Source organism: Vicugna pacos, unplaced genomic scaffold, assembly GCF_048564905.1.
Source record: "Vicugna pacos unplaced genomic scaffold, VicPac4 scaffold_107, whole genome shotgun sequence".
Lineage (NCBI taxonomy): Eukaryota > Metazoa > Chordata > Mammalia > Artiodactyla > Camelidae > Vicugna > Vicugna pacos.
The window spans coordinates 1583887-1603349 of record NW_027328787.1 but is presented as its reverse complement, the minus strand read 5'-3'; the positions used below and the strand labels follow the sequence as shown (position 1 = coordinate 1603349).

The 19463-nt window shown below is 39.1% G+C and overlaps 1 protein-coding gene across 6 annotated transcripts in view; it reads right to left on the bottom strand.

Annotated features, from left to right (window-relative positions):
- Nucleotides 1-8012: 8012 nt before the first annotated feature.
- The window catches only part of LOC140694884 (trafficking protein particle complex subunit 9-like), a 385022-nt gene continuing 373571 nt past the window's right edge, over nt 8013-19463 (bottom strand). The window contains exons 1-5 of one of the 6 annotated variants that reach the window (XR_012070548.1): nt 17394-17604; nt 16798-16841; nt 16428-16517; nt 15943-16064; nt 14643-14912 (exon numbers count right to left, since the gene is read on the bottom strand). The gene's annotated coding sequence lies outside the window, so the exon portion shown is untranslated. Of the gene's footprint in view, nt 8140-14253; nt 14506-14642; nt 14913-15189; nt 15452-15942; nt 16219-16427; nt 16656-16797; nt 16842-17393; nt 17638-19463 lie in introns of those variants that run through there. The other 5 variants (XR_012070550.1, XR_012070546.1, XR_012070545.1 and 2 more) reach the window with 5 other exon arrangements.

Genomic DNA, 19463 nt, shown 5'->3' with positions numbered 1-19463 from the left:
AAGGGCCTAAGCTCTTTGGCTGAAACTTGGGCATCCTAGAGACTTCTATAAAATTATATACAATGTACACCCACAAAAAAAAGGTTTCTGTCACTCCTTCTAGAAATAAGAATTATTGATTAAACTTAATAAATATAAAAATTAAAGGTATAAGATTTAATAAAATTGAGATAAAAGTTTGTGAAATTGGTATATTTAGATGGTCTTTATATAAAACTTTTGCTTATGTTGTGGGATAGATATGTTTCAGTGGAAAAACGCTTCCCCTTCTTGGTATTATAAGGCTGGGCACATGTCTATCCCTCTGAAAATATTAATTGAACAAATTAAAGGAAACCAATATAGTTACTTGAGACGTCCAATATAACGTAAATCTAAAAAGTAATTTGAGTAGCTAAAAAAAAAAATAGGTTTACCCTGGGTTTAACTTATAACTCAAGGAAAAGAGACCTTAATAAATGTCTTATGCAAGCTTTGGAAGACAAAATAAAGAAAACCTTAGTTTTAAAACATGGAATTCTTTGTTTACAGCTCTTCTCACTGATACAAAAATGCCAATTAAGGAGATAAAATTGGGTCTGGGTGACAGAGCATTTATCTGGGGACCTGGAAGAGAGTGTCTTTGTCTTGCAGATCAGAAATATAAATACAACAAACAGTGACCTAGGACTGAGCCTAATTAGCTCAACGAAATAAAACTTGAGGCCATGAAATTTTTGGCATTTTAGAACTCAGAACTCTGACGGGTCCTTCAGACTTTGTGAGGAAATCTTAATTATCTGTTTCATAAATAGTAAGCCTTAGTGATTTGAGCAAGCAAATTCAGCTTACTCCAACTATTATTATAAATATAAGTAAGTTTTAAAGTGAAGCTATGAGATCTCTAGCTTTTGTCTGTTTATAAGCCTGCATACAGATTATAGAAGTGAGATATTTCTACTGCTAAAAAAAAAAATTTCGAAGTCAAAGAGCTCTGCTTAATTGATGTAAAAATATAAGAGCTTAAAAATTAAGTATTTTTAAAATAAAAACTTAACAAATTGACTTTCAGTGTCATGTGAATTGGAAAATATTCAATATTAAGGTAATATTTGATATTGTTTAGTTTAAGTATGTTCTAATAAATATAGACATCTTTAAAATCATCCATCTTAACTATAATACCTTTACTGTACCTAGGTTTAATGAAAGTCAAATAAGATCCTGTTATATCTGTTGCAGATTTGTCAAAAAAAAAATAACAGTAATGTGCTGTGGTAAAATTTTAAGTAAATTAAATGCAAATGAGATGAGAGCTTTGGGTAAATATTTAAAATATATTTTTAAAATGTATGCTTAAAATAATCTCTAAATGTTTGATATCTTTAAATTCTAGAGTTGTGCTAAATTAAGTTAAATGACAAGATTTTATTAAATATCTATGCCATTTTCAGATAAAATAAGATTGAAATATGAATTACTTAACATTTAACTTCCTCTTACAGTGAAACTAAAGGTGTTTAGAAATATTAATAAATGGTTGGTGTCACACAGAAATAGTCTCTATTAGTAAGGGAATGATCTCAGTATCCTAGGAAAGTAATATAAATGCGTAAAGGAAGATGTAAGAATGGAATAATACTTTGTTAATGAAAAATAGTGACTTTCTCCTGAAGCTGGTTACCTCTGAATGGAAGACAAAATAAGGGACACACTAATATAAGTATAGAAAGCTGTGGAAGGCTTGTGGAAAAGGAACCCTGAGGAAAGTTTTGTACGTGGTCAGAATTGGCTAAGTTTAGAATCAAATTGGGCAACGTAAATGAATCTTAGAAGTTAGCTGGAACAAGATTAGATTTGGTTTTCTCTCTGTTAAGAGGAAAAAATTTTCTTAAAATATTAATCCACCTTCAGTAACAGATTGTAAAACTTCTTATACCACTTAGCTGATCTGTTCTGCCTTTACATTTGACATATTTTCTTGTTAATGAATTAGTACTACATTACAGTGATCTATATGTTTATCTGATCAAGTGTTCTGAAATCTTTCAAAAAGCTCCCCAAATATAAAATTCTAATTAATTAAATAAAAATTAATTTAATTAATTAAAGTTCTTTTAATCTCCAGTTAAGTTTGGGATGCTACAGAAGGCCCCTGAAACATCCCAAAGAGAGATTTTTAACTATAAAGTTTCATTTGGCATTTTAAATAACATGGAATTGTCAAATGAATCATAAAACTTCTAAGGTTATATTGAATGAGAAATATTATTAATATAGGTATTGTAGAAATTATATGGACTCCCTAAAATTCTGGTTTATCTGAAATGTTACCAGTGATAATTATGGGTATAGTGAACAGGTTTCTTTATTGATTATAGTGTAACGGTGTTTAACCATGCTTTTAAATCTTTTGTCATTTATAGACAGTTAATTGTTTTCTTCTGATGGTTTTGCAAAATGCTTTCTCTTCAAGGAGATTTACTGATTTCTAATAAATTTCAAACTACAGCACTGAACTAAACTGGGTAAGACATTTTAAAGTTCTAATGAAAACTCTCATTAAAAGAATTAGTTACATGGGACTGATTAACCAGCTGAATATGGTTATAATTTTTGATATTGTTTGAAATACTACTGCCTTTTAACCTGTTTCCCAGACATAAAGAATCTCTTCTCCTTAAGCTAGTTATGGTTCACAGCAATTTGATAAATTATAACTATGTATACAGACTTGGAACAGTTATCTTTTCTCTCTATCTGATCCCTCAAAAGACTAAAAATACTTAGGTCCCCAGTGGCTCTATCAGACAAATTAGGGAGATCATCTCCTAAGAGATATAGGAGTATAAAGGTATTTTAAGGATTTTAAAGAGAAAAGAATTTACCTAAATCTGTAAGGCAAAAATCCATGAAAAGCCTTGACGTGGCTTTCTTGGCCTTAGAAAACCTTATTAACATTCTACCCTGAGACTCCGTATTAAAACTTCCAACACAGTCAATTTAAAAAGCCTATATGATCAAATAATCAGATTTAATTTGTAAAGAAATTAATCTTGATTTGGCTATATTTGAGAAAACTGAGGGTAACTTTAGAGAGAAAAAAATTATATTTTAGTCGATATTAAATTCTAGTTTTGTTAATTGAGGTCCATATTTACTAAGACACTTCCCAGATCATTCCTTGCTGTTATGTCACACTGCTGTAGAGTTTAATTGAATTATGAAAAGAATACTCTTGGTTTGATTCTGAAGCTCAGAAATCTATCCTTGGGTAAAATTCCAATGCCCCATGACCTGCAGCAAGGGGATTATACATACTGCAACAGGCATGACTTAAAGAACTGTCTCCAACCTGAATGGAAAGACCCTTTTTCAGATACTCTTAACTAGACCATACACACCAAAGCTGAAGGAAACGGAGTCTCGGATTCATTTCCTATCTGAAACAGCCCCTGCAGTGCACTGGCTTATAGAGCGCTGCTCACCTTAAAACAATGCCCAAATGGAGAAAAAGCTTCCATACCAGGATGAGAAGAAGACGACATCTGAGCTAGACTGCTGACCCAAGACACCGGACCAGGACTGTATACCAATTACTTTGATAATTTCTCCAACCTTTGATTATGAACTACTCCAATTGTTAAGTTTATGATAAATTACCTATGTCTAGTACTTCTGTGTTACCTTGGTGGGTTTCCCTACTCCAAGGCTCTAACTAGGTAGCCCTCAGAAACATTATTCTAAAAAGAAATTATAGTTCTGTTTAGGCCACTGTTGATCTTACAAGGTGGGAGATTTCAACTGGCCAATTAATACCTGCTCTGACCCTGACCATAAATATGAACTTTCTCGTAGGATCAAACTCAGAAACACAAGCAAAATTTTAACCCAAAAATACAACTTCTCGACTATTAAATTCTTACTCGTGACTTTATTAACGTTACTAGCTGTATTACTTATATCCTGTCTATTTTATAAAATTGTTGTCTATTACATTTCCCAATGTGTAACTAGGCCCACAAGATTGATGATGGCTAAACATCTTGAAGAAACAGATAAAATTTATAACCCTGAATAAAATAAATATAATAGTGTGATTCTATTTATGGGAATGAGCAAAGATGGGTAAACACTTCCTGGATCATAATAGAGTAGTAAGACAGGTGATCCAGAGAACTTTTAGTATCAACTGGGCCTGATAAAAAAAACTAACACCTTGAATGGCAACTCAGAAGATTCTTCACCTGAACTAGGAATGAGCCATCCTAGCAACGTGGGACAAAATTGGTCATGAAATTTCTCTCAAAATATTGGTCGAATTTAGGACCAAGGGGGAACACTGTGAATGAAAATACTATAATGTGCATGAAAATACTGCAACCATGTCAGTAAACAAAGAATGCTGAATCCGAGTCATCAGCGGCTGCTGCCAAACCCCAGCGAGTACATGCCTACAGCCCGGCCTCTAAGCCACTCACAGTGGTGCCCTCTGAGCAGACTCAGAGTAAGAAAGGACAGGATACTGGCCCTAGATAGCCAGGGGCTTGCCAAAGGAATGAATTCAATGACCCAAATGTTTGCTTCCCACCATACATAGAAAAGCAGTAAATACTTGAACTTGAGATATCTGGTTTTCTTTAGATAACAAGCAATATTTTATTGTTCCAATTACCTGATCTTTGTTGTAAAGATTCTATTTATCCTAGCTCCTCCCCTACCTCTTGGGAGCAGTCCCTCAGAGTGATCTGAGAGGCTGTCATCCCGGCTCGAGTCCTCCAGCCAAATAAACCAAATCCCTTAACATTTAGGCTGAACGTTTATTTCAATGAAGTCCCAGAATAGACACAACTCATCAATTCTGTAATGGAACACACTGAATCAGGAACCAAAAGCGTGTTTTAGTCCAGAAAATCTCCAGGTTCCTATTTCTTCCTGTCATTATACAATCCCTCCAGAACTCATTACTTTGCTGTCTGCTCCTCTGGCAACCAAACTCAGAGAAGAGTCAACTCAGCAGAGCACCATGCTGGGGAGAACCCCCCGCAGAAGCACTGCAGGCTGCCTTCCCTCCCGCACGCTCTGCTGACCCTTGGTGTCCTCCGTGGAGACCAGGCCAACACAGCTCTTCCCAACAGCTGCAAAGTCGCTCACGTTAAATAAATCATTTTATTTTATATGATATTTTACGTATATACCCATCTCTGAAAACAGCTTTGCCAGAAGCCCAAATCTTCAACATTAATCTGCAAAGGCAAATCAGGTCCCCAAGGGAAAACAAGTCTTAAGACGACGCTAAGGCCTCCAAAGTCCTCTCCACGACCATGAACCAAACTGCCTGCAGGTCTGCAGCTGCAGGAGGCTACATGTCTGCTTTTAAAGCAACCCCTTTCTGCCCTCGGGTGCTACAATGCCCTTTTATGCCCTCCCATCACAGGGCAAGAGCAGCCGCTGCAGAACCTTGCAGGGCAGCACTGACAGGACTGGACAAAGGGGATCAGAGCTAAACAAAGCATTCTGATGACACGAGCTTGTCACTGTGTCTCTTTACAGATGTAGATATATATAGAGAGAAGTGGGGTGATATTGCTCAAAGTCACACAGCTAATAAGTGGCAAAGTATATAACTCTGCTCCTCCCTCCTGTGTGACGCCCAACTGGGACAACCACAGGGTTCTCTCGTGGCTGCCTGAACAGTCTTTTCCTATCACTCATGACACACAATAGTGTCTGAACTTAGCCTGCATTTGCAGCATCTTTTCCCTCCAGTTTCTCAGGAACAAGGCTGTTCGGGCCTGTATGAATTCCGGCTTCCTGAAATCTCCGTGCTCAGGCTGGTCTTGCCTGTGCATCCGGCCCGCTGCTCAGAGGCTCTTCCTCCCCTGCAGGAGGACGTTTCTAATCTTCACAGGGACACAACCTCAGGGGAGCTCTCCTCTCGCCCTCAGCATGGCAGGTGTCCCAGGCCTCATCCCGAGCAGCCCCGTTAGGACGGTGTCTGCCCAGCTCTGCTAGTCAGATCAGCAGCCTCACTGCCAGGGATTATACCCAGGTCACACTGCAAACCTACTGCCCGCCTCACAGCCCCCAGCCAGCAGGTCACCTGGAAGTCACAGCAAGTGCCCCACCCAATCCAGAAGTCTCTTCTTTTGCCAGCACCACTGATGAATGGTTTCCAACCTTCGGTCAGTTTCGCACAAAACAGCACCTTCAACTGTGAAACGGGTGGTTTTTCTTCTGCACCTCATCCTTACTGGAAACGTAAAGGGAAACCAAAAGGCCTTTTCTCAACCCTTTTCTGATGAAACCCTCCCACCCACAATACTCATATGCTCAAGAGCTTTGGATCCACATGATTTTCTTTCTCTTAGGCTAAGTGGCTCAAAAAACTAAGGGATTCTTTCTCCTTTGAGGGTATTAGCACTCAGTTTCTCGGCTTTAATCTGTTTTTGTCTCTCTCTTCAGTGACCCTAGCAGTTGCCACCTCTTACTCCCTTCAGCAGCCTCCCTCCCAACTTCTAGTCTAGGAAATCAGCTGTGATGAGGGGCATGGGGGCAGTCACAGAAGATGCAACTAAGGCACAGAGAGGCTACATAATTTGCCCAAGAAATCACCTTGAACCACCAACAGAGTGTGTCACGTCCCTCTGTTTAACTCTAATGCTAAGCAAGTTAACTTTTTGTAGATTATGTTTATAAACAGATGAGGTATGAAAATACATACAAGGACACACATCAACTCTAAGATATTCATTAACTCCACTATTTTGTTTCTATTTATTTTATTTCTATTAAAAAATTAAGAACCCCTGCAGTCAATATAGCAAAATGTTACTGGGTTTTAAATCCAGAATATACAGGGGTTGTGTCATTACTCATTCTTGTATGTATTTTCACAAGACAAAATGATTTGAAAGTCTCTCTCCCCGCCCCCTACTCACTACTGGCTCTCACCAGAGCTCCCAGACCACACATCTAACAGCCTTTCACTTTACCCACAGCTGAACTCATCAGTTTTCCCCCAGAACTCCCTCTGCTGCTTTCCCTCCTCAGAACACAGCAGGACCATTATTTAACTCATTAATCCACCCAGAAACCTGGGCCTTACTCCATCCTACCTTCACAGAAATCATTGATCCTTTCCTCCTTACCATCTAAACATGCCTTCAATCTGTTCGCTTTTACCCACTGACCGTCCCACCGCTCAAGTGGAAGCCAACAACACTGCCCACCTGGACTCATGAGTCTCCCAGGTGGCCCCACAGCCACTCTCCCCTACTTGAGACAAATGTGATTGTGTCTCTCCCACGCTTTTGGACTCATTTCAGACCCACTGTTCTTAGAAGAAACTTCAATTTCTTCACCTGGTGAAGGTCTTTGCCATGAAACTGTCAGCTCAGGAAGGGCAGGACACACCCTCGTCCCTCGGCTCCACCATCTGGCAGAGCATCAGCTTGGGAGGATTGAGTTCTTAGCAAACTACTTCACTTATCCATACAAATCCATGGTAGATTAGAAAGATTTTAGATGTTGAGCTTGACTATTAATTTGGGGATTTTGCACTGGCAACCTGCAAGTATATATTCTAATTATTGTGTCTTCTTAAAACCATACCCAGATTAAAGGAGTATTTGTGGAATGTCTTCGGAGTAAAAGGGACTGTACTTTTACAGATTTTATGTTTTAAAATATGAACAACCCGGACAGGGTCAAAAATAGAACCGCCTCACAAGTGACAGAAGACAGGTGAGACGCATATAGCAACAGGTCACAAAGATGGTAAGAGCAAAGTTGTTTCTCCAACCCCCGAAAAAATTCCTCCAAGAACTGAAAACTCAGAAATTTGAAAGTAAAATACTATCATATAAAGAAAGAAAATAAATAATCCTCTTCATCAGGATTTCTAGATCTGACTGCAGAGTTATTAGCAGGCCATACTGAATCCTAGCACAGAAAAATCAGATGGACTAGTGATGAGTAAGTTCCAGGAAAACGGCAGTAACTCCTCCACTTGAAAGAGGACACACACTCACTTGTTCAAGGTGATTGTAAACCACATTCTGCAGAAATTCAGAAGATTCAGGCACCGCTTCTAGATGGTGATGACACGGAAGGACGGCTTGGATGCATGCTTCTAACTGAGTCACCGGCATTCTTACACTGCAGGGGGAAATGGAGGCCCTCAGCCAAGAGCACAGTTGTTCCTGTCATGTATCCCAGGCCGTGCCTCGGGGACTCAGTGTACTGTAGCAGTCCGGCCCCAGGTGAGGACCCGCAGCGTGGCCCAAGCAAGCAGGAGGGGCACTGTGCTTGAGAAATCCCATCCCCCATGGGGGCAAGAGGGGCTGGTGGGGTTGTGTGAACCTATAAATGCTCATAGAAATACACCTGCATACATTGAAGTGATAAAATTAAAAGTAGCAGGCTATTTAACAAAATTTCAATTGTCAGTGTTAATTTTACCATTCCATTCCGCTTGTCCCCTGCACTCTGAGACAGGCTTAGGCTCTCTCACACATGCAGCTCTGATACAATGGTTGTGAAGTTATTTTACTTTGCTGCAAGTGTCTTCGCTCCCAGTGTCACTGTGACTGTCGTCTCTTAACACAGTCAGATATCTTCCTGCATCTCTCCCTGAGTTCCTTGCTCCTGCTTCTCAGATCCTGAGATAAAGAACAGGTGAAGGCACTTGACTGGAAAAGTCAATGTGGACTTGACCAAAGTCCTCAGTGACCCCCTAGGTGAGTGCTGCCCACCCCTTACCTTCGATTCTCAAGGTTCTGCCCAGGGTGACATCCAGCCAGGAGAGAGTCCTGGGCCCTATTAAAAGCTGTGTGGCTTGGGTGCAGGGAAAGCTGCAGGAGCTGGTTCCGTAGCTGGTCCCATCCACACCTCTGCTCCTCTCTCTCCCGAGGCAGCGCTGCCAAGCCCCCAGGCTCCCTGAGCTTCTGTCTTTCTCTTCTACTCTACTTCAAGCCCTTTTCCTCTTCCTTTATTCCCTGATTATCCCTAGCTGGAGTGATTTTTCTATCATAGAATCTGAAAAAATTTCCTGCAGCTGAAAAAGAGGTGCCAGAGGTCAACGCGCATATGGTGGTTCCTGAATAGAGCCCCTGGTTAGGGGGACCCTCACCAACACTCATGGGGCATCAGGCATGTTGCAGGGTCGACCACCACCAACAAGAGTTTGCTGTGACACCAAGGCACGCACAGCATCCCTGCTCACTAAATTGTAGTTGTAGTCCTTTATTAAGAAGCAAAAATAAAAAAATTGCTCATGTTTCTTACTAAAATTATTTATGAGGGAGAAAAAGAAATTGTAATAGAAAGAACAAATTTCACTCCATGTTAGATGTGTTCATTTGGCTTTAATCCTGTACCTTGTTTTCTAGGCTCAGACTTGCTATCTCTGCACCTTTTGTAAAAGAAAGTTGCCTTTAGCCTGAAATATCCAGGAGGGTCTATTCTCCGGGCTCTGATCTTTAAGGATATTTGCTCTTCTACACTTATGTATAGATGGCAAGTTTTAAAATAGTGAATAACCTTTCTTTTTTTTGGAGGTTTTACAGGGGCACCATAATTTGACCCACATGGACAGCTGCAGGAACAAAGGATTTCAAGGACAAACAATTCATACAGCAAGAAGTTTGCAACAACCAGCCACATCCCCGCCGCTTTTTAGTATAAAAGGAGACTGAATTCTGCCCTGGGGAAGAGAGTTCTACTGGATGACAATATGCCATTTTCTGGGTCTGCCAGCTTTACAAATAAAGTCTCTTTTCCTTACTCCAACATCTCATCTCCCGATTAATCGGCCTGTCATGCAGCAAGCAGAACGAGTTTGGACTTGGTAACAAATTGACTGCCTTAGAGGTAGTATGTCTCCACTGTTTCCTCATTTCCAGTATTTCACCACCTATCAATTTTATATGCTTTTTAACAACATGAACAAAAAACCTATTACAAGGAATTGATTCCACAGAAATAAAATTATTTCTACTCCTTCAAAACTTTTTTCTTTTCTATTTTATTTTGTTTTGCTTATTGAAAAGAAAATAAATTCAAATCTTTTTATTTCACGTATTTTTATAACTAGATATTGTAAATACTACAAAGATATTTAAATTGCAATAAAAATTGTTCATATATTAGTATAAAGATATATACACAATCAATGCAGAATAGGAAAGGAGTAGATATTTACTAAAAATCCACTGCACATCCAGTCTTTTACAAGCATATCCTGGAATATAAGCTCTATTATCCAGGGTCCCCCACCCCCAATCTCACTGCGGAGTCCCTTAGTAATCAACTACCAAGGCACCAGCATAGAACCATGAGATCACTATTTTAGGTATAAATGAGAGTATTAGCTCATTCAATTCTAAAACAGAAACCTTAAAATAAATACTGAACTTACTTACAGATAAACAAATTTGGACACAAAAAAGTACAGTTTCTCCCCAAATTCACAAAGATAATAACTGGTAAAGGCAAGATTTGAACTCATCTGCCTTGAATATAAAGCTAAGTTGGAAATCCCCTTCAACTGTGGAGGACCAGCAGCACAGCCTGTCACCCTATCTTTGTTCAGATCTGGCTTTAGACAGCCTGAGACAGCACCCCTTCCTATGGAACTCGAGGGCAAACAATAACAATAAGGATTTTATATTCAGTAGTTTCTTAGGTCTCAATTATATAAAGTGTCAGCAGGTCAGCAGAAAACTCTGGGAAATATGAGTGGGTCCAGAGCTTTTTGCTGATAAGAAACTCAATCTATCAGGACAGAGTGACCTTCCCATGAGAGGCCTCATGGACATAAACTAAAGGCAACTGAGCAATGAAAACTAGCAAGAACATGGAACTCAAGCAAGAAGGATCCCTACCATCCCCTGCCCAGTTGCCTCTTCACCTTTGTGGACAAGACGGCAGAAGGTCCATGTTCTTGTCCAAGTTACAACATCATGGATTCTCACCCATATAATATTATGACTCTATGCTGTCTTAAGTCCTTTCCAACTAAAATATGATGACACCAATATCTCAGCGGAATGTCTATGTCTCCACTTTCTCTCTTCTATTAGGAGACTATATCTATGGCCACAAAGCCGAAATTCAATTAAAAACACCATGCACGAAGCCTGGTGAAAGTCTGTGTAAGAGACATTGTTCTCAAGCTCAGTGAGTGAAAACTCAGAAAAAGTGGTCCTTATCCCTCTGCAAGTGGAAGGTAGCCTGATTGTGTGTGTGTATGTGTGCACACGTGTGTGTGTAAATCAAATACAATGTATTGTGGGATGTGCACAGATATTTTTTATGTTACTATCATTTCATGAGGATGAGCCAACCTTTAAAGTAATTTGAATCTACTATTCTGAGAGAGTCTCAGGATCTTTTGGTGGAGGATGGGAAAGGGGAAAGGAAAGGAGGAAAGAAGTAAATGAAGCAAAGCTGTAAGTATACTGCTAGGGAAAGGCAAGACATTAATTTTGTTCCTACTTGCATCACACACAAATTAGGGACTGGCTTTCCCACATGTCTTGTCAAGCACTGAGTTGCAGAAGAACAGGTGACAGCCCATTTCTCACTGAGCTTGTGACTGTACGTGGCATCTTATAGACACTAATTATTTAACCTGATCAAACAATCTAGCAGCAGGCTGTAATTCTCCTATTTTGAGAGATAAGAAAACAGGAAGTGAAAGAGGGTATATAGCTTGACCAAAGTCAGAGGACAAGTAAACTAAAGAGGATGAATTCAAACTCAGATCTGAATGCAGAGTCTGATCTTCCCACTCCGAGGGCTGGAAATTCCTTAACACACAGGGTCCCCAGCTCCTCTGCTTTGTTCCTGGCACCAAGCATTTCCCATGGCGATATTCTCCAGTTCTCAGACACAGCGCTCTGTGCAGCCAATAACCTCCATTCGACCTTGATCATCTACCTGTCACGCCCACCAGGCTTCACCAGGCAAGAAAGCTGGCTTTCAACTGCATACAAAGCCACCCCTGTTTTATCCTGGACTCTTCAGCGGCTTTTCCAGCGTAAACGCAGCCATGAAAGTGCTCACAGTTTGTACATGAGCCACACTACCTCTCTCCATCTCTGTCCCCACCTATACTACTTTGCTATGACCATTTTGAGAATCTTGGAAACAAATTTTTAAAAACAGAAAAGAAAGGATTCTGTAACAAGTACTTAATACTTACAATTTTAAATGAGAAGTTACAAAGTGAGTATTTACAAACCGAATCTGCCTTCCTAGGTGTCAGTTTTAACAGTTAAAATATACAATAGCAAAAAATTCTGACTTAAATAATTAACAAAAACATCAACAATAATCTGGAATAAACTCAAAAACAATGCCCATGTTGTACATGGAGGAAGTACAGGACTGTACTGTGGGGTAAAGTAAGAGGTGTGAAAGTAGAGACATCAACATTTTGTATGCAGGAAAGCAGTTTTGTAAAAATGTACGTTCTCCTAAAGATAATTCAAAAGTACTAAAAAATCCCACGACAGCACTTCTTTTTTTTTTTAACTTGAAAAATTATATTAGAATTCTTCAGGAATAATAAAGTCATAATACTAACCAAGAAAATTTGGGATCGAAAAGAGAATCAAAAAATCGCACTGTCAGATATTAAATAAATGTTTACAATATGTAAGATATAGTGCTAGTGTAAGAAAGTAAGATTGATAAAAATAAACCATGAGCTCAAAAAGAGACTCTAGTGTACATAAGTATTCTTTACAGGTGGGATTTCAAGTTAAAAAGCAAAGTAGGAATTCAATAATTGTCTTGGGACAATCAGAGAATCCCCTGGAAAAAACAAATTCTATTCCAGTCATAATGACCGCAAGAAAAATTACAGAATGTGATGTGAATATTAGAAAGTACTAATAACAGCGAATATAATTCTTTGCTCATATTAATTCAACTTCTCTTCACTATAACAAGTACCATCATCATCTCCATCTTAGAGATTAAAAAAACCTACAGAAGAAATTTATACCATTATAAGAAAGTATTTCTAAGAATAATATCAGGAATAAAACCCAAAAAGAAGACATTTACAATCTTAAGATTATTTTGGGCCACAACAAAAATGAACCTACTGAACAAAATGAAAGGCAAAATATGACAAGGAAAAGCTCTCTGATACATGTTGATGAAGACAAGGGGTTAATGTTCATAATATACATAGAGCTGTCACAAAGCAACAAGAAGCTGCCTCACTTAAATGTGTGCAAAGGACAAAAGAGATCATTCACTTTTTAAAAGTCAGATGGCTAATGAGTGAAAAATGCTCAATACCTCACTGGTCATCAAGTGCAAATTAAAACAATGAAAAAGTACTTTTGCTCATCATATTGGCACATATTTTTAAAAGATATTCTAGCTAGTGTCCATCTTTGAGAGAACAAACTGTGAGCGATCTTTTGGAGGATGACATGTCAATGGATATGTAAACTCTGAAAAACGTGTGTACACACAGGCTGAACTCCACATTTTGGAATCGTTTCATTTAGAAAAATTCAGTTCAAAAAGATGTACTTATCAGAGCATTTACACAGCACTGTTTACAATGGTGAGAAGAAAAGCTGAAGTGAAATCATATCCAGCGATAGAGAATTGGTTACATAAGTTATTCTACATCTTTTCATGCCCCACAGGAGAAGGAATTTCTTGATTCACTTGAAAGGAGCCTGTGATTTATGTAGTTGTCACATCCAAGGACTAAATTTCCAGAAAACTTAACGAAAATAATACTCATACAAGATCACAGGAATGTTTGTATAAGAAGTATGCCAGTCAAACACCCTTTCTGACAGTGGAAAATGGAGAAAACTTAAGTGTCCACCATCAAGACAATGATGCGGTAAATCACGGTGAGCTGTGGGCACTAAAGTTCCGGTGTTTCGGCGTCGTCCAAGGCCTTGTCCACAGTACGCTCCCACGAAAGGTGTCCTTACACAAGAGACCAAACCTGCATATCAGGAAAACCCTCTACTCTATCTGAAAGGACCGGGTGAGTCTGGAGAGAGAGGACGTCTGTGATATATACCTGAGTGAATAAACCGAGCTGCAGAAAACATATAGTATGGCCTTATTTTTCAATAAAGCATATATACACACACATAGACATAGATTTCTCATATACGTGTATGTATGTGTTTATTTATATGACATAGGCATAAAGGTCATGAAATATATACTCCACATTGTCAGCAGTTTTTACTCTCAGGAAAAAAGGGGAAGGGATGTAGGGGACTTTCGGTACCACAACAGATCTCTTTTCAGAATTTCAGTTAAGTATACTTGGAATTTAAAAGTTTATTTAAGTCCAAAGTAAAATGGACGAGGACTCCACAAGACAGAATGCTATACTAGTCATTAAAAATCATGCCAGGGGAGATAGAATATTGTAGAAAAATGTGTAATAAGCCGAATGGAAAATGGAGGTCTCCACACAGTATACAGGCACACATTGCTCGCTGGTTTTTATGACAGAGGTAATACACACTGATGAAAAGAACAGAAAATAGATGTTAATGTGTTAATTATTATCTCTGAGTACTGGCACCAGGATAGATCCATTTGACCCTTTTTTCATACATTTATATTAAATACACACTATTTTTCATCTGAAAAATGCATTTTTAGATGTCTAGTACCACACATTGGAAAATTACACGAGTACTTACAGAAACAAATAACTAGGAGACACCGCAGCAGCGTCACAAAGTGTAGAAAGGGCGATCCTGAATAACACCGCGCAGTTACATAAGGACCCACAAAGTGAGAGCACCTGCTGTAACAGGGCGCGGCCCCCTTCCATTTGTCAGATGTGTCTTCAGGGCTGAGGCAGTTCTGAGCACGGCCAGTGTCAGTGCTGGTGTCTGGATGGATGCCACTGGAGGTGAGGGCACCTGCAAGCCGAGAGGAAGAACAGAAATCATCCTCTGCTTTTTCTGTCTTGTTTCTTTGTTACTTTTAAAGAGAGGCGGAAATAAGATAAACTGGATCTTTCCTACTGAAATTTCAGTAATGAAACCATTTTTAAAGTGATCACAACTTATATTCTGCCTATGACTGTCTTTTCAACAAAGCATCATATTTATAAAATGTTAATTAACTCAGTTAATTAACTCCCTGTTGAAACATTCTAGTAAAGAGCATGAACTGCAGTATGTAAAAGAACCACACCTGCAGTGACTAGCTCAGCTGTCTTGACGGCAGTGCAGTCAGCCCCCACCATCCCGTGGCCCTGAGCTCCTGATGCTGGTAAGAGAGCGCGCTGCTGCCTCAGATGGAAAGAAAAGGTGAAAGCATTTTCTGAAATCTACAGCACTGACAAAACATAACTGATAAATCCCAGGCTCCTTTGAGGCTGTCATTTTCCGTTTCTGGCCAACACCCGTCAATGAGCAGAACCACCCCATTCCCGAGTCATGGGACTCACGTGGGCAGAAGTTTTGGAGAAATTTCCAGGTATAGAATGTAAACCAACTATACATAAAACTCTGAAAAAGAAAAGATGCAATAATCTGATTTTGGAAGACACTAAAATATTCTCCTAAGCCTTAGTACTTGGAAAGGCTGGGCTTCTACTAAGCCACTTATTTATTTCACAGCCAATGAGCATCTCCCACAAACCCTGTTTCCCTGTGTCTGCTGGGAGCTTCAGGCACATTGATGTTGTCTATCTTATAAGTCACAAGGCAGAGGCGTGTGTCTCACGCTGGCAACTCTCACACAGGCTCAACTCCTAGCCTCACTGTATGAACTTGGCCCCATTTTCTCACCTGTTTATTTGGTACCTGTTCTTCTGTAAGCTGCCTGAAATGCTTATTGAAACAAGTCAGAAGAATGAGTGGGTAGAGAAATGGACAGATGGACAGGTGAGAGATGGGCAGAAAAACAGAGAGTCTCCAAGAGAAGGGGAGCAATCAAAATTACCTATGCAAAACCCTCTTCTAGTCAGGGAAGGAAACCACCACGGAGAAGTGTGAAGAGGCAGGTTGCTTAGGACTGTTTCCTGGATTCCATGAAAAGTCACACCAAGAGATGAGAGGGTAGAACTATAAATAATAAAAGAAAAAATCATGCATGTTTGAAAAATATATCTACATTATGTACTTTCTAAAGAATAGAGTCAAATTAGCAAGGCCCAATAACACAATCCTTGGGTATATACAGAAGTGAGAATCCCATCTCCAATCTGCAAGGCATCCCTTTGGAGCACTGAGAGTCTACACGGTGCAGTCATAAAGCCATCACCGCAAAAGCGATGCTATCCTGCACTTACGAGGAAAGAGCAGCTGTGCTCGGTCTGCCTACACGTGTCTTTTACACCCCTCAGCACCTCTACGGGGGAGGGACGCCTAGCGAGCCCCATCTCTGCAGGACAGAAAACAAGTCCAAGAGAGGCTAAGCCGACCTACCAATTCTCCATCTCACAGGACTTGTCACTCCAGACCAGGACTCGAACTCGGACCCACGTTTGTAACCACAGTACTACCGTATTTTATGTGCTTTTTGTGTGTATAATACATTTGTTTCTGGCATGAAAGGGTATTTAATAAATGATCGGTTGTCTTGTCTATCTCATTAGTTCACAATCTTTATATTTTTGAATTGTACTCTTCCCCTGGAGAAAGGAACGGAAAGAGCGGGGGTCAGAATGAGGTGGGGCTCCATTCTTTATCTGTTGCCTCATCTCATCCAAGTCCCCAAACAGGGAGAAAGAGCAAATGTTCTCTTCATCATTTAAAGAGAGGGCTCCAGTGACGGTGACTTACTCAACCCCAAAACCAAGTCTGGGGGAAGGGCACATGCAGCAACGAGAGCAGTATCACCTGTAGGAAAGCAAAAAGAGCTCAGGGGATGGCTCAATGGGTCAGCCTGATTTCATTTCAATCGATAATACAATAGCACACTCTAAAAAAACTAGAATGCAATGGATTTCCTCTTTCTTGACATCTAGCAAGTTTCCACATCTCACATGTAACATTATCACGAACTAGTGAAAGGAAGAGTCCACAGACAAGGAAAATCAATGCCACAGGCAGGCTGAAACACAGGCTGGAGGAAAGGAAGGGAAAGGGCATAGTAAAGAAGAGGGGAAATTCTGGGAAAAAGACATCATCACAAGGACTCTCAAGCATCATCCAGCAATCATATAATCATTCTTTCAAGAGAGAGTTACTTAGGTCCTATTTTGTGCAACATTGTACAGTGGGCGAAGCAAGAGCACAGCGTCCATGGTGGCAGCAAGCTGCGGAGCTCCAATACACTTCTGATCCCGGTACCTTGCACACTTGTCCTCAGTATAAAGGCAAAATATATAGTAAAATAATCCAATGTAAACTCTATGCAATGCTGAAAAAAATTAAAGAATACCTAAATACCTGGACAGACACACCACGCACATTCCTGAATCAAATGACAGCATTCTTGGGATGGCAGTGCTCCCCAGAGCGATCCATATATTCAACGTGGACTCGATCACAATCCCAGTGGGTTCCTCTGCAGAAACTGACTATCTGCTGCTACAATTCATATGGGAATTCGAGGATCTCAGTAACCAAACCGTACTTGAAATAGAAGAACAGTTTGAGAGGACTTGTAATTCTCAATTTCAAACCTTACAACTGTATCTCCAGGTGAGATTAGAGGCCATTTTTAAGTTATAATTGTGTTTATCCTTATTTTCTAAATTCTGTACAACGAATATACCTGTTAGAATAAGAAATTTAAAAAGTAAGGTATCTTTTAAAACATGCAAACCTATTCATTCATTGGGAAAAAAATATTTTGACTATAAAGAAGTAAACAAATATCTAGTGAAAAAGGACTATTTAAAAACAAGAGTGCATTTACATTTTTTGTAAATTGGAAACTGAAAAGCACAAACACATCAAGTTTCTAGGGAGAGTGTTGCAACATATTAATTGTTATTTCCAAAATTCTAATTGAACAATGAAAACTCACGAAAGAGAAAATCTTGATTGACAGCCAACTGCAAACACATGGAGAGCAAAGGCCTAGAAATCACAGTTCCTTTAACTCTGCTACTAACTCAATAGGAGAGGAAATTCCTCAGTGAGGGGACAGTGGAATCCCATGCATAAGACAGGATACACAGTACAAACTGCACTAGAATTGGGGGTGATTTCCATAGAAGAATTCTAAAGTTACAACATTGATGAAAAACTATAAAAACACTGACAGACAGATTAAAACACACAGTCATATATATTATATAAAAACATATGAAGTCTGCCCCCATGTTGCATAGAAATACAAACATATTTGTTCATTTATGGGCACTGATTACTTTATCCCAGGTAGAATATTTCAACTAAAATAGATAATCAATAATACACTCCTCTTGTCAAAACTAGTTGATAAGTTACTCTGCTATGTATGCATAATGTGTCTAAGATAGATTTAAAATTAATGAAAAAGATTTTTGTATGGTTTCTTGAACCCTTCTCAAAACACCAAGCTTAATTTTAAAATAAATCTGAGCAGTATTTCTATATGATCTTTTCCCTTGTGAAATGAACAACACAGTCTGTTGTCAAAATTCTTTCCTTACAATGATTCACGAGCACCGTATACTCACAAAACTGCTGGACAGCAAGGCACTATCCAGACACTGTGACAAATCAAATGAAACACAAGGAAGACAGTGACCCTATTCTGCAGGGCTTATAATCTGTTCCAACACTGGGTTTTTATTTGATTTGTTTGATTGGTTAGAAAAATAAAATCACTCAAGTACATTCTTCTTTGAGCATTATGTAAATCATGACTCTCTTTTTAGTGTCATGAGCAGGAAAGACTTGAGTATGAATTGATTAGATCAACTAGGCACAATCATCGCTGGAGCCTGTGTAATAAATAAGTACATGAGATCTAAAATAAACCTACACAGATCTCTGCAAGGAAAATGAAGAGGTGAGTTCCCCAATGAGAAAACAAACAATCAAGAAATCAAAAAAGGAAAACTTTTTCATTAATGATTCCAGGCAGTAGTGGAGCATGGTGGTGAAGATCACAAATGCTGGGGACAAACATGAGGGTCTGAAATCCCACAGCACTGGGTAGCTGTGACACTGATATTTCAGTGAAATTTTCTGCACCTCAGTCTCCTATCCATAGACTGGGGACAGCCACAGCACCCATCTCCTAGAACAGTCTTAAGAATTAAGTTATTTTTTATATAAAAGTTTAAATAAAATACCTCAGATTTTAAATATTACCCCAAAAGCTCAAGGAACAAGAAAACAGTGATAAATTGGAGTTCATCAAATGTTAAAAATTTGCTTCAAAGGACACCATCCAGAAGGTGAAAAAACATCAGAGAGGAGAAAATTTTTTCAAATTATTTATCTGATTAAGTATTTGTATCTTCAAATAAAAGAAAAAACTCCTACAACTCAACAAGAAAAAGAGAACTCAATTAAAATGTG